The sequence below is a fragment of the Lissotriton helveticus genome, chromosome 3_1, assembly GCF_964261635.1.
Source record: "Lissotriton helveticus chromosome 3_1, aLisHel1.1, whole genome shotgun sequence".
Classification (NCBI taxonomy): Eukaryota; Metazoa; Chordata; class Amphibia; order Caudata; family Salamandridae; genus Lissotriton; species Lissotriton helveticus.
Window position 1 is genome coordinate 1844858483 of NC_136061.1, and position 15710 is coordinate 1844874192.

The 15710-nt window shown below is 42.8% G+C and overlaps 1 protein-coding gene across 1 annotated transcript in view; it reads right to left on the reverse strand.

Annotated features, from left to right (window-relative positions):
• LOC144823889 (mucin-5B-like) overlaps positions 1 to 15710 on the reverse strand; it is a 1747676-nt gene that overhangs the window by 724577 nt on the left and 1007389 nt on the right. The gene's annotated exons all lie outside the window — the stretch shown is intronic.

Here is a 15710-nt window from a genome sequence, read left to right on the forward strand (position 1 = left end):
AACCTCTACATGTTTATGGCCCTTCATGTCATAGGTTGGGTAACAAGGGTACTCCCAGTAATACTTTCAGGTCTAGAGGAGGGAGTGGCAAACCAGCAGCAAACTAGAAAACCTCTATATTGACCTATATTCATTTACAACTAGGCATTACTGCTCATTTACAATTTACAAAGGATGCAAACATAATACTGAAATCATTCACTTAGATTTGATGTTCAGTTTCTTCATTACTTTTATTTTATATCATTCTTATTTCATTTTTGTTTTTCTCATTTTTTAGTGACAATCTTTTCAAGATTATATTTTATACAGTGACATGAAGACATATATACAGATAAATGTAAAAATACAAAGTTAATACTTTTCTTATCCGGAACCCCAAAGCATTGTTTCTATCTTTCACACCATCAGTCATACATACTCAATCTCTCATACTCACTATCCTGACAAAACTATCATAACAAACACAGTGAAAAAGGCGAATACATATGTTGTGTCCTTTTGTAGACTCCTCAAGATATTAATTTAGTACTAGGGATAAATGGTCTTTTCGCACTATATTTCTTTCTTTCTCCAAAATTATAGTTGTGGTTTGTGTGAGGGTCTCTGGTGCGTACGGCCTACGTACGTTTCGGTGGTATCATTGCTTTACATCACCTTCCTCAGGGCCAACATGTAAACTGGACAACATACTATTAAAAACAGGGGGTTCACATTTGTCTGAAATGAGAACATAAATTCAATCATTAGTGTCTATGCATCCTTAATATACATTTCTGATTCGATAAACTGTACATGCCATGTGCTTGTATGTGATGAAATCGCAGACATAGACGGGTGATCAGGTGCCTAAAGCAAATGGTACCTTATATCCCAAAGTTTAAAGAAAACCTTATTTAACGAAGAATAGGGTGATCCCAGAGTTTTAAAAGGAAAAAAGAGAAAAGGTTTATGTCCCTTCTCTTTTACTGACTTATATGAGCTTGACTTTCATGCAACATGCTGTCATAGAGCGGTTTAGAAACAGATGTAAAACTACCTGTGACTTGTTTTATATTTTCAGTATGGCCAAGCAGAACATCTCCACTGGTTTCAAAAATAATGACAAAGGTGGCAGATTCGTTTTCCTGCAGAGGAAATATATATATGTATATACCCCAATACGGTATGCGACTTGATAATTTACCATACAAAAGTATCCGGGTTTATCATTATAGCAGTTTTACCGGTTTGTGTCTGGATCCTGTGCAGACTGACTGTTTATTTAGCTATTTTGTTCACTTCAAGGGGCTTTTACCCAACTCGACGTTGGTAATTTGTGGTCCTGAAATAAATAAAGACACGCGGGAAATGGGTCTGGTATCTTGAACAAAGCCTTTCCATCTGTCTACGTGAAATAGATAAGTTAGATTGGCATAATTGCCTGCAGACTGTCAAACTGCAAGGATATATATGCAATGAAGTTTCTTTTGCTGTAATATTATTTCTAGCTTAGTGTTATGAGACGATAGGCCCCAGTTGGCTTTCTTATTATTAGAGCAACTAATTGCTCGTGTTGTTTAATAGATCTGCATTCCCCCTGAGGCTCCCTTTTGGTCCGTCAGACCTACTAGGATGTTACTGGCTACCACATGTCTGTATTAATTAGGTTTAGGGAGCTCTGTGTCGTAAAACGACAACATTTCTTTTTCTTACCTATATGTTAACTTTCCAAGCCCATTATTGTGAAGCTGTTCATATTCCTTTCCGGCAATGTTTATCTAAAACGCAGGAGACAGGGCGATTACTCAGGACGGAGTTCTACTTTAAAATGGATTGAAAAAACGGCATCACATAACATGAGGGAGCAGCGCTGGGGTGTAATGCTTACCTGTGGACCTATGGAATCACGTCTTCCGAGGGGCGCTTCCGGCCGATGTCACTGCCACTGACATCGATCACTGGTGCGCTGTTCGTTTTTATGGCGGTAACTCAAGCTTAATTGTTTACAGCCGGATCGGTTCCTAAAGCATAGACATAGCTGTAGGACTATGCGCAAGTGTGTTTTCAGGAAACCTGATCGACACAAAGAGGGGACTCATAGTAAGTGTGGAAGTAGAGTTTTTAACATGGCGCTGGACAATGGAGAATACCTCTATTGATTTAAATATCCATGCCTTATGTTATAAATTGTAGTTTGTTTTTAGGAGTTTAATTGAGCTGAATGCCCAATCTGATCGGTTTAACCACTGATTTGATTATTATATTGAATTCGATGTCTTTTCATCGTTTTAGGTTATTGTTGATGTAGGCAGTTAGTGCCTAGCCAGGCAAAAAGCCTTACATCAAGCAACTACAAAGTTGTAGTATAATACAGTCAACTGGTTGTCTGTGGACCATCTAAATGGAAATATGCAGACCCTAGGCATGTATCTATATGGCATAGTTTCGATGATGTAAGAAATTGGACTCATCACAGCATATTTTTAATCTACATCCAAAAAATCTATGCATATTGGCATTGCCCACTGATATTTTAAAAGGGTCGGGCTGGAATTGATGCGCCTACTCTGTGATAATCCAGCAGATTTCTTCATTATGCCCATGGCGTACCGTGTCTAGATGGAATATCCAGAAGGTTTCCCGCTGTTTCCTTAGTTTGGTCATGTCTTTCCCAGGGTGGTACTGAACCCGTTCTAAGATCTGCCAACGCATATCCTTTTCTGTGTGACCAAATTGGGTATAGTGTGCTACCATAGGAGCGTTGTTTTTTTTAGTTCTAACAGCTGATTTATGCTCCGTGAATCTCACGCGAAATTCTCTCGCAGTCTCTCCTATGTAGCCAAGGTTGCAAGGGCATAGAATTAAGTAAATTGCATTAGATGTTTTGCAATTTGTCATCTCTCTGAACTGGCCAGTTTTATTTCTATAAGTCCATGAGTTGCCTGGGATGATTTGATCGCAGGCATGGCAGGTACCACACCTGTGGTTCCCTTTCGGTAGTGGTTTGCCATCTATGGACCGTTGGCAAGTGCTGTCTTTGTGCCTTTCCCTGCTGTGGACCAATTTGTCTCTGAGGTTGGGGTTCCTTCTGAACGCTATCAAAGGCCTTTTTAGTTCAGTTGCATGGTCGTTGGTGTTTAAAATTTTCCAGTTTTTATTTATGACCTGTCTTATTTTATTATTGAGGGTTGTGTGGTTAAGAACACACACCAGGTTGTGACTCGGGGCTTTGGTGGTTTGGTTAAATAGGGCGTCCCTATTGTAATATTTTGCTCTTTTGAGCGATTGGCGAACCAGTCTTCTGGGGTACCCACGTGCCAATAGGCGTTCTTGTAGCTTGTTGGCATGGGTCATAAAGTCTTGTATATTCGTGCAGTTTCTCCTGATTCGAAGAAATTCACCAAATGGAATTGAGTCTTTTTGGCACGGAGGGTGGTAACTACCGTGTTCTAAGATGGTGTTTTTTGCAGTCGGCTTACGGTACAGGCTGACTGTGATTTCTCCTTCACTGCTTTGTACCCATATATCTAAAAATTCAACCTGTTTGGATGAAGAGTTACAAGTAAATTTTAAATGTGGGTCTGCCAGATTCAGCCATTCCATAAATTCATTTAGCATTTCTTCAGTTCCTGTCCATATAAAAAATATGTCATCTATGAAACGATGCCACATAGTGACATTTTCATAGAATGGGGCAAGTTCATTAAAAATATTTTTCAATTCGAACTCTCCCATGTAGATATTTGCAATGCTTGGAGCACAAGAGGCCCCCATGCTTACTCCCTTGATTTGTTGATATAAACTACCTCTAAATTCAAAGAAGTTGTTGTGGAGGACAATCTCCAAACATTCCAGGATGAAATTGTCAGGTCTTTGTCCATGTCCCGGTGTCCTAGCAAGGAGCGCTGCCACCGCTTCCATTGCTAGGTCCTGGGGAATGTTGGTGTAAAGAGATTCTATATCACATGTGACTAAGAATTGTGTGTCCTCATTAAAGGCAGCATGCTCTAAGATGGTAATAATATGTCCTGTGTCCTTAATATAGGAACTGTATGTTGTTGTTAGTGGGCAAAGAAACGTATCTAGGTATTTGGATAGTGGTTCTGTGTTGGAATTTATAGAAGCCACTATTGGTCTGAGGGGTGGATCTAAGATGTTTTTATGTGTCTTAGGGACACCATAAATTGCCGGAGTCACAGGATTTGCTTTTATCAAAAAATTCATTTCTTTTTGGCAGATGAAACCATCTGCAAATGCTTTATTGACTGTTGTTTCTATTTGTCTGGCGAGCTCAGTTATGGCTCGTCTGTTAGTTCTTTTGTAGTGTTCTTCTACATTAAGCATGTCATAGATTTTGTTGGAATATTTTTCAGTATCCATGATTACTATTCCCCCTGCTTTGTCGCAAGGTTTGATAGTAATATCTGCATTGTCTTGTAGTAGTTTTAAGGCTAACCTCTCTGAGGTGCTAAGATTTTGTTGTGGTTTAGGGATGTATGTCAGTATTTTTTCCAGTTCTTTCAATACATTTTTTTCAAAAATGCCCACTTCTGGACCTAGCATTTCAAGTGTTGGTGTAAAAGTAGATGGTAGTTTGCATCCAGAGAGGTTGACCTCTTCTTCATTTTGAGCTGCCCCATCAAAGTATTTCTTGAGCCTCACCTTTCGGAAGAATGAGAAAATGTCATGGTTAATTTTATATCTGTTAGCAAAAGAGCTAGGGACAAAAGATAACCCTTTGCTCAGAACTTGTATTTCTTCTGAGGATAGCTTGTGTTTGGATAGGTTGAATATTGGAAGTCACTACCAACAGTCGAACCCTCCACATCCTCAGCCCTATGTACAGACCAGGAGGCAACAATATTGGAAACAGTAAAACCTGACAATATACCCGTTATTCCAATATTCAACCTATCCAAACACAAGCTATCCTCAGAAGAAATACAAGTTCTGAGCAAAGGGTTATCTTTTGTCCCTAGCTCTTTTGCTAACAGATATAAAATTAACCATGACATTTTCTCATTCTTCCGAAAGGTGAGGCTCAAGAAATACTTTGATGGGGCAGCTCAAAATGAAGAAGAGGTCAACCTCTCTGGATGCAAACTACCATCTACTTTTACACCAACACTTGAAATGCTAGGTCCAGAAGTGGGCATTTTTGAAAAAAATGTATTGAAAGAACTGGAAAAAATACTGAAATACATCCCTAAACCACAACAAAATCTTAGCACCTCAGAGAGGTTAGCCTTAAAACTACTACAAGACAATGCAGATATTACTATCAAACCTTGCGACAAAGCAGGGGGAATAGTAATCATGGATACTGAAAAATATTCCAACAAAATCTATGACATGCTTAATGTAGAAGAACACTACAAAAGAACTAACAGACGAGCCATAACTGAGCTCGCCAGACAAATAGAAACAACAGTCAATAAAGCATTTGCAGATGGTTTCATCTGCCAAAAAGAAATGAATTTTTTGATAAAAGCAAATCCTGTGACTCCGGCAATTTATGGTGTCCCTAAGACACATAAAAACATCTTAGATCCACCCCTCAGACCAATAGTGGCTTCTATAAATTCCAACACAGAACCACTATCCAAATACCTAGATACGTTTCTTTGCCCACTAACAACAACATACAGTTCCTATATTAAGGACACAGGACATATTATTACCATCTTAGAGCATGCTGCCTTTAATGAGGACACACAATTCTTAGTCACATGTGATATAGAATCTCTTTACACCAACATTCCCCAGGACCTAGCAATGGAAGCGGTGGCAGCGCTCCTTGCTAGGACACCGGGACATGGACAAAGACCTGACAATTTCATCCTGGAATGTTTGGAGATTGTCCTCCACAACAACTTCTTTGAATTTAGAGGTAGTTTATATCAACAAATCAAGGGAGTAAGCATGGGGGCCTCTTGTGCTCCAAGCATTGCAAATATCTACATGGGAGAGTTCGAATTGAAAAATATTTTTAATGAACTTGCCCCATTCTATGAAAATGTCACTATGTGGCATCGTTTCATAGATGACATATTTTTTATATGGACAGGAACTGAAGAAATGCTAAATGAATTTATGGAATGGCTGAATCTGGCAGACCCACATTTAAAATTTACTTGTAACTCTTCATCCAAACAGGTTGAATTTTTAGATATATGGGTACAAAGCAGTGAAGGAGAAATCACAGTCAGCCTGTACCGTAAGCCGACTGCAAAAAACACCATCTTAGAACACGGTAGTTACCACCCTCCGTGCCAAAAAGACTCAATTCCATTTGGTGAATTTCTTCGAATCAGGAGAAACTGCACGAATATACAAGACTTTATGACCCATGCCAACAAGCTACAAGAACGCCTATTGGCACGTGGGTACCCCAGAAGACTGGTTCGCCAATCGCTCAAAAGAGCAAAATATTACAATAGGGACGCCCTATTTAACCAAACCACCAAAGCCCCGAGTCACAACCTGGTGTGTGTTCTTAACCACACAACCCTCAATAATAAAATAAGACAGGTCATAAATAAAAACTGGAAAATTTTAAACACCAACGACCATGCAACTGAACTAAAAAGGCCTTTGATAGCGTTCAGAAGGAACCCCAACCTCAGAGACAAATTGGTCCACAGCAGGGAAAGGCACAAAGACAGCACTTGCCAACGGTCCATAGATGGCAAACCACTACCGAAAGGGAACCACAGGTGTGGTACCTGCCATGCCTGCGATCAAATCATCCCAGGCAACTCATGGACTTATAGAAATAAAACTGGCCAGTTCAGAGAGATGACAAATTGCAAAACATCTAATGCAATTTACTTAATTCTATGCCCTTGCAACCTTGGCTACATAGGAGAGACTGCGAGAGAATTTCGCGTGAGATTCTCGGAGCATAAATCAGCTGTTAGAACTAAAAAAAACAATGCTCCTATGGTAGCACACTATACCCAATTTGGTCACACAGAAAAGGATATGCGTTGGCAGATCTTAGAACGGGTTCAGTACCACCCTGGGAAAGACATGACCAAACTAAGGAAACAGCGGGAAACCTTCTGGATATTCCATCTAGACACGGTACGCCATGGGCATAATGAAGAAATCTGCTGGATTATCACAGAGTAGGCGCATCAATTCCAGCCCGACCCTTTTAAAATATCAGTGGGCAATGCCAATATGCATAGATTTTTTGGATGTAGATTAAAAATATGCTGTGATGAGTCCAATTTCTTACATCATCGAAACTATGCCATATAGATAGGGTCTGCATATTTCCATTTAGATGGTCCACAGACAACCAGTTGACTGTATTATACTACAACTTTGTAGTTGCTTGATGTAAGGCTTTTTGCCTGGCTAGGCACTAACTGCCTACATCAACAATAACCTAAAAACGATGAAAAGACATCGAATTCAATATAATAATCAAATCAGTGGTTAAACCGATCAGATTGGGCATTCAGCTCAATTAAACTCCTAAAAACAAACTACAATTTATAACATAAGGCATGGATATTTAAATCAATAGAGGTATTCTCCATTGTCCAGCGCCATGTTAAAAACTCTACTTCCACACTTACTATGAGTCCCCTCTTTGTGTCGATCAGGTTTCCTGAAAACACACTTGCGCATAGTCCTACAGCTATGTCTATGCTTTAGGAACCGATCCGGCTGTAAACAATTAAGCTTGAGTTACCGCCATAAAAACGAACAGCGCACCAGTGATCGATGTCAGTGGCAGTGACATCGGCCGGAGGCGCCCCTTGGAAGACGTGATTCCATAGGTCCACAGGTAAGCATTACACCCCAGCGCTGCTCCCTCATGTTATGTGATGCCGTTTTTTCAATCCATTTTAAAGTAGAACTCCGTCCTGAGTAATCGCCCTGTCTCCTGCGTTTTAGATAAACATTGCCGGAAAGGAATATGAACAGCTTCACAATAATGGGCTTGGAAAGTTAACATATAGGTAAGAAAAAGAAATGTTGTCGTTTTACGACACAGAGCTCCCTAAACCTAATTAATACAGACATGTGGTAGCCAGTAACATCCTAGTAGGTCTGACGGACCAAAAGGGAGCCTCAGGGGTAATGCAGATCTATTAAACAACACGAGCAATTAGTTGCTCTAATAATAAGAAAGCCAACTGGGGCCTATCGTCTCATAACACTAAGCTAAAAATAATATTACAGCAAAAGAAACTTCATTGCATATATATCCTTGCAGTTTGACAGTCTGCAGGCAATTATGCCAATCTAACTTATCTATTTCACGTAGACAGATGGAAAGGCTTTGTTCAAGATACCAGACCCATTTCCCGCGTGTCTTTATTTATTTCAGGACCACAAATTACCAACGTCGAGTTGGGTAAAAGCCCCTTGAAGTGAACAAAATAGCTAAATAAACAGTCAGTCTGCACAGGATCCAGACACAAACCGGTAAAACTGATATAATGATAAACCCGGATACTTTTGTATGGTAAATTATCAAGTCGCATACCGTATTGGGGTATATACATATATATATTTCCTCTGCAGGAAAACGAATCTGCCACCTTTGTCATTATTTTTGAAACCAGTGGAGATTTTCTGCTTGGCCATACTGAAAATATAAAACAAGTCACAGGTAGTTTGACATCTGTTTCTAAACCGCTCTATGACAGCATGTTGCATGAAAGTCAAGCTCATATAAGTCAGTAAAAGAGAAGGGACATAAACCTTTTCTCTTTTTTCCTTTTAAAACTCTGGGATCACCCTATTCTTCGTTAAATAAGGTTTTCTTTAAACTTTGGGATATAAGGTACCATTTGCTTTAGGCACCTGATCACCCGTCTATGTCTGCGATTTCATCACATACAAGCACATGGCATGTACAGTTTATCGAATCAGAAATGTATATTAAGGATGCATAGACACTAATGATTGAATTTATGTTCTCATTTCAGACAAATGTGAACCCCCTGTTTTTAATAGTATGTTGTCCAGTTTACATGTTGGCCCTGAGGAAGGTGATGTAAAGCAATGATACCACCGAAACGTACGTAGGCCGTACGCACCAGAGACCCTCACACAAACCACAACTATAATTTTGGAGAAAGAAAGAAATATAGTGCGAAAAGACCATTTATCCCTAGTACTAAATTAATATCTTGAGGAGTCTACAAAAGGACACAACATATGTATTCGCCTTTTTCACTGTGTTTGTTATGATAGTTTTGTCAGGATAGTGAGTATGAGAGATTGAGTATGTATGACTGATGGTGTGAAAGATAGAAACAATGCTTTGGGGTTCCGGATAAGAAAAGTATTAACTTTGTATTTTTACATTTATCTGTATATATGTCTTCATGTCACTGTATAAAATATAATCTTGAAAAGATTGTCACTAAAAAATGAGAAAAGCAAAAATAAGAATGATATAAAATAAAAGTAATGAAGAAACTGAACATCAAATCTAAGTGAATGATTTCAGTATTATGTTTGCATCCTTTGTAAATTGTAAATGAGCAGTAATGCCTAGTTGTAAATGAATATAGGTCAATATAGAGGTTTTCTAGTTTCCTTCATGTCATAGGAACTTGACCCATGCACAAAAGTAAGGTATAATTTGTATTGGGAGACGAAGGGGAACACTGAGTGGTAGGAACGTTGTGCTGTGTGGTGATCCCACAACTTTCCGACAGATATTTGAGGAAAATTTGACTTTTGAGCTAAATATGAGGTTTCCAGTGGATTCTTGGAAGGAAAATGGTGGGGGATCAATGTAAGACAGAACTCTCAAGGATGTCTAGTTTTCAGAAATGTCTGGGTTTTTTAGGGTCCCCTAGAAGTCTGCTAGCCCGGGGCCAAAAACACAAGTGTCCACCTATCCATCCCAAATGGACCTGGTTTTTCAAGGGGGTCACCTGCGTTTTTGATCCTGAGCTCACCGGCCATCTAGAGAAACCTACCAAACCCACACATTTCTGAAAACTAGACACCTGGGGAAGTCCAACAAGCTATGGCTTGCATGGATTGGCCAATATTTTCCTACTCAGAATCCCCCGCAAACCTCAAATTTAGCTGTAAAAATCACATTTTCTTGTTGCATGCACTAGGCCTACCCACACAAGTGAGGTACCATTTGTATGGGGAGAGTTTGGCGAACACAGAATTGTAGAGCAACTGTTATTACCTACTGACTTTCCATACATTTCTGCCTTCCAATTGTAAGACAATGTGTAAACATGAAGTCACTTTGAAAAATGTCCTATAATTCACATTCTAGTATGAGTACCCACAACTTTAGAGGTGTGCAAATAACTACAATTTCTACACTCTATATTTCGTTCCCATTTATGAAGTACATAGGTGTCAGTGATACCTATTTTTCACTATTTTTATTTTATCAAATGAATTGATATACCCAGTACACAATGAAAAACCATTGCAAGATGCAGCTCAGGTATTGGCTCTGGGTTCCTCTGGTTCTTTGTGAACCTACAAGTCCTATATATCCCCACAACCAGAAGGGTCCAGCAGATGTAACGGCATGTTGCTTTAAAAAATCTGTCATACTTAGAAGAAGGTTCAGGTGAAAATGTTGGCACAAATGGCTTTTGTTTTCAACTCATTTTCAATATTTCCTACTTTCAACTGTTAGTTTCTAAAATAAACTTTTTTTTTTATATTTCTTTTTATTTTAAAAAATAACAAGCAAGGCAAAAGTACAAAATACAGAGTGCATAGCTCGTACCAAGGTGGAAGATCTCTTTAGCATACAATGGTACAGATAACATATCAATGGGGGAGGGGAGGAGAAAAGAGGAAAGAAGCAGAGTCAATATGCGGTCAGGGGGAAAGCGGAGCATCCATGATGGTAGTTGCTGGTGGTACACATATATCACCCCGACATCAGTTCCAGGGACCCCAAGTTTTATGCCATTTCTGGGGGCGACCCCGGGCCAGATATACCGTTTTCTCCCTAAACATGCCCCAGTCCATGTTTTCCATCCACACATCAATAGTAGGAGGCCTCTGGGACCCCCACAGCTGCGCAATATTACGTTTAGCGATCATGGCCCCCAAGGTCACCCACTGAGTCTGAGCAACATTGTGATCAGTCGGCTTCCAAACATTCAGTAAGCAGCGCCTAGCTTCGGGCAAAAGAGCAACACCTGTTACCTCCCCCATCACTTCGTGGACTCGTTTCCAATAGTCAGCAACTTCCCGACATTCCCAAATGATATGAAGAAATGTACCTAACAATCCACAACCTCGTTTACACAAACCCTCCTCGGAAAAGCCCATCTGAACCAGACAGGGACCCGTGACATATACCCTGTGCAAAATTTTCAGTTGAACCAATCTGAGTCTTGCTGGAATCGCGACCTCCTTAGGGGAGGAGCTCGCAGACTGCCAGTCCTCATCGTCCAGTTCAAGGCCGTCACGGGTCCAGAGATCACGCAAATGGAGCAGAAGGTCTGTCCTATCATTGATCAATTTCTTATAAATCAGAGAGATGGTACTATCGGGCATATGGCCATCCAACACCCGATCCTCCAGCGGGGTAGACACCGGTATTACTTCCCCTTCCTGGAAGACTGACCTCAGGGCATGTCGGACCTGAGCATAACGGAAGTACTCCGTTTCTCCCAAGTCAAACTCCGCTTGCAAGGCTGAAAACTGCTTCACTTGCCCCTTGGCCCATAGGTCTCCCACCTTCGTGACGCCGATGAAATCCCACTTATCGAATCCCTTAGTATTCCACAGTTTGCCTAGTCTATCAGAGCCAAAAAGCGGGGTCGCTAAGGTCAAACGATCCTTCCACCCTAGCGAACTAGTAGCGTCCTTCCAAATACGTACGGCCGTCCTCGTAGGCCCCCCGTCAAGGAGTTAATCACCAATTTAGTGTACAACGCCCTACAATAGTCTCCACCAGGTAGTAGCCACCGGTCCATAGCAAAACCAGGGTTCAACTCCGGGCCATACATACCATGATTAATAGCCCCTAATTGAGATGCCCAATAGTATCGTTTAATATCGGGAAGAGCTATACCTCCGTCATACCATGGGAGCGTAAGTTCGGCAAGTGATATGCGAGGTCTGCCGTCCCATAGCAATTTCCTCTGGAGACCCTCTACCTTCCGGAAATAACTAGCCGGGACAACATCAAGCGTATTCTGAAGGGCGTACAAAAAACGGGGCAGGGACATCATCTTAAAAAGAGCGCGCGTCCGAGCGGCGAAAGCGGAAGCCTACGACAACCCGCAACGTCCCGTTCCAAGCGATCTAAAGGGGGGATAAGATTTTTTTTATACCGAGTTAAGGGGTCCATAGACACATATATACCCAGATATTTAAACCCCTCCTGTGTAACTTGGATGGAACAATTACATGGAAGGAGAGGGGCGTCACCACAGAGCACGTAGAGATACGATTTCGTCCAATTGATAACCAGGCCCGAGTTCGTGCCAAAAGAGGTCAACACATCGCACAATACTATCAACGACTTTCTGGGTGAAGTCAGATACAATAAAATATCGTTCGCATACAATGAGATATGATCTTCGTAATCCGGGGCCCACTGAACACCCTTCAAAGAGGGCTCCCAACGGATCCACGCAGCCAGAGGCTCAAGGGCCAATGCAAACAGGAGAGGAGATAAAGGACAACCCTGACGGGTACCCCGCCCAAGACCGAATGGAGCAGAAACACGACCATTGACGACTATCTGTGCGAGGGGCTCCTCATAGAGAAGCCGCACCCATCCAATGAATTCGGGCCCGAAACCAAATTTAGCTAACGCCGCCCACAAATACGGCCATTCCACAGTATCAAAAGCCATAGTGGCGTCCAGTGACGCCAAAATGGCCGGCTCACGCAACGTCGCAACCCTCGCGAGAGCACCATGCAGACGCCTGAGATTCAGTGCCGTGTTGCGATGCGGAATAAAACCAGACTGATCTGGATGGATTAAGTCACCTCTAACCTTAACCAATCTATTGGCCAGTAACTTAGCGAGAATTTTAGGTTCGGCGTTCAAAAGCGAAATCGGCCGATACGATCCACATCTGTTCCTCGGTTTCCCGTCCTTATGTATCACAATGATTGTCGCAAGCCGCTGATCGCGGGGGAGAAGACCCTGCTCCCGAGACTCTAGAAACATATCCCGTAAATAAGGAGCGATCCTATCAGGCCGGAGCATATATAGCTCTATCGGCAAACCATTTGGACCCATAGCCTTACCCGAACGTAGGGAACGCATCGCCAAAGCCACCTCGTATGCAGTTATTTCGCTATCCATAAGCTCCCTGTCTGCGTCAGAGAGACACGGCAGGGCAATATCTCGCCGCAATGAGTGAGAGTCTTCCTCTGGCCTATCCGACACCGGAGAGTAGACCGCTTGAAAGTGTGCAGCGAAGCATGCCACTACCTCCGCCGGGTCGGTAATCCGAGTCCCATCCTCAATCTTAAGCTCAGGCACCACACGACTCGCTCTATCCCTTTTATCTAGCCATGCTATCAACTTACCCGCTTTGTCTCCGACATCATAAAGACTCCCCTGTTGTTCCCGACCAAGAGCCTTCGCAGTGTCAGTAACTAACGTCTTATATTCCAACTGTTTCAACCGCAAAACATGCATCTTGGCGCGGGTTATTTCTTGTTCTAGATGTAACTCCAAGCCTGCTATCTCAGTTTCTATCCGCACTACATCCTCATCTTTCTGTTTCTTGATTCCAGCAATCAAAGACAGGGCTTGTCCCCTCACCATAGTTTTAAAGGCCTCCCACAACGACACCGCTGAAGAGACCGAACCCGCATTCTCCCGAAAATAAAGATCTAAGGACTTCACCAGTTCACTACGAGTTTTAGGGTTCCGGAGATACCAAGGGTTAATCGGCGCCACCCGTCCCCTGGCCCCGGATGCCAGTTCGACCCGAAGCCATATAGGGGAGTGATCTGAAATACCTCGAGCCATATGTTTGACCTGCGCAACAGAGGAAGCCTGCGCCTCTGGTACCAACACGTAATCTATCCTAGAGAGGCTGCCATGTGCACCAGAGTGGAAAGTGTATTGCCGCTGGGTAGGATGTAGTAATTTCCAACAATCCGCCAGGCCTAAGGTGTCAATGAAATCCGGCAGCCAGCTCTGCGCCCCTCTAAGGTCCCTAGACGGATGTCTGTCAGTCATACCAGATACCACCGCATTGAAATCCCCACCCAGGATCAATGAGCCCCCAGGGAGATCGAGTAAGACCCACCCCAGATCAGCAAAAGTTGTAGACTGCAAGCCCAGAGGAACATAGACAGAGACCAGGTAAAGTGTCTGACCCTCCCAACGCCCAGACACAGCAACATAGCGCCCCCTATCATAAAGGACTGTTGCATCAACCTCAAGCGGGAGAGAGGTCCTGACCAGGATTCCCACTCCCCGGGACCCAGAGGAGAACCCTGCATGGGCGACAAGACGATAACCCTTCCTGTTCATAGCATGGCATGTATTTCCAATCAAGTGGGTCTCCAGGAGCAAACCTACATCAGGGGAATAACGTTTTAACAATTGCAACACAACCCCATGCTTGATCCTGTCCCCAACCCATTCACATTCCAACTCATCAAGCTCAACCCTCTACCCCCCATCTTGAAAAAGGAAAAAGATCCAACCCCGGTCATAGCCCAGCACTTCAATGAAAGAGTCTTGCAATACGATGCCTTGCGAAAAAGGAAACTGAAACCACAACAAACCTCCCCTCCCCCCCCTGAAACAATCCCACAGAACACCCCCACCCTGCACCCCTGCGTAAGACTAATAAGCCACCCCAACTAGCAGTGTGCCTGTCGCCCCCACATCTAAACTAAACTACAAAAAGTCGAGCTGAGGAGGAAATAGACCCACAAGAAACCCCATATCCTCCCATGCTATCTACAATCGGTCATACAGCAACATTAGAACTCCACAGTGTTAGTCTCCGAAGCGTCCCCAGAAACCAGATAGATGATGTTCATTTCTGCTCCATCAAGCCTCCTTCTGCTCCATCGGACCGTCGCTCCGGGTCTTGTCGGGCCGGCAGAGTGTCCAGCCAATCAGCCACCATCTCGGGCTTATCAAAGAAATAGGCCCGCTCCTCATGTTCAATCCGCAACTTTGCGGGGAATAGCATAGCATACTTCAGGTCCATATCACGAAGTCTCCTTTTTACCCCAAGAAAACTTAGTCTCTGCTTCTGGACCGATTGGGTAAAGTCAGGATAGAAGCTGATGGTGGTGTTCTCAAAGTTCAAGGGTCCACCCGCTCGCGAAGCCTGAAGGATAGCGTCTCTATCCCGAAAGTTAAAAATTCGCGCTCTGATAGGCCACGGCGGGGCACCCACCTTTGGCTTACCACCTGGGACTCTGTGGGCTCGTTCAACAGTGAAATATTTACTCAGTCCCTTGGGCGCCAGATGGTTAGCAATAAGATCTTCCACAAAAAGGTCCGCTGCCGGATCCTCTGCCTTTTCCGGAACTCCGACGATACGGACGTTGTTCCGCCGAGCATGTCCTTCGAAATCTTCCAGGCGACGCGTGACAAGATCATTAGAAGCCCTTAAGTTGCGAACTTCAGTCTGCAGGTCTACTACATCGTTCGTCAGGCTTGATGTTTTTATATCCAAGGACTTAACTTTTTCGTTGGTTTTAGTCAAGCCCCTACGAATCAAATTGACATCGATCGCCACCGTGTCCAGCTTATGAGCGAGAGT